The following is a 502-nucleotide window of genomic DNA, read 5'->3' as shown; positions in this document are numbered from 1 at the left end:
GGAGCCATTACCACCAGTTCCTGGTTTTACACATATTTTTTCCAGTAGAGCAATACACTTGATTTATTGATTTATTTATTTTTTTTACACATTGTGGACCAAATGGCGGGAGGGAAGAGTGACTTCCCGGTCTAGTTGAAACTGCATCCAACCTGCCACCTCCTGCAGGACAAGTGCCTTCCTCTGTCCTCCCAGATGAATTTCCAGGCTGGATCCCTGGATGGGGTGGAAGCTCGGCCGTTGCAGGTGACACTTGGCTGCAGAGGGCCCTTGCTGCTAAATCTGGCCAAGCCTCTCACGGCCCGAAACTCGGCTCTGGCTCACAGGCGACGGGACAGGCAGGTGCCGTGCTCCCGTGGAGCCGCTGCGGGGAAGGGGGCGGGCGGGGCGCGGTCGCGGCCCCGGTCCCCGCCCCTGCGGCCCCGCCGCCGCTGCCGCCGCCGGGGCGCTCCGCGCTGCCTCCGCCACCGCCGCCCCGCTATAAGTGCGGGCGCGGGGCGCG

Source organism: Lathamus discolor, chromosome 4, assembly GCF_037157495.1.
Source record: "Lathamus discolor isolate bLatDis1 chromosome 4, bLatDis1.hap1, whole genome shotgun sequence".
NCBI classification, from domain to species: domain Eukaryota; kingdom Metazoa; phylum Chordata; class Aves; order Psittaciformes; family Psittacidae; genus Lathamus; species Lathamus discolor.
Note: the sequence above shows the minus strand (reverse complement) of the source record.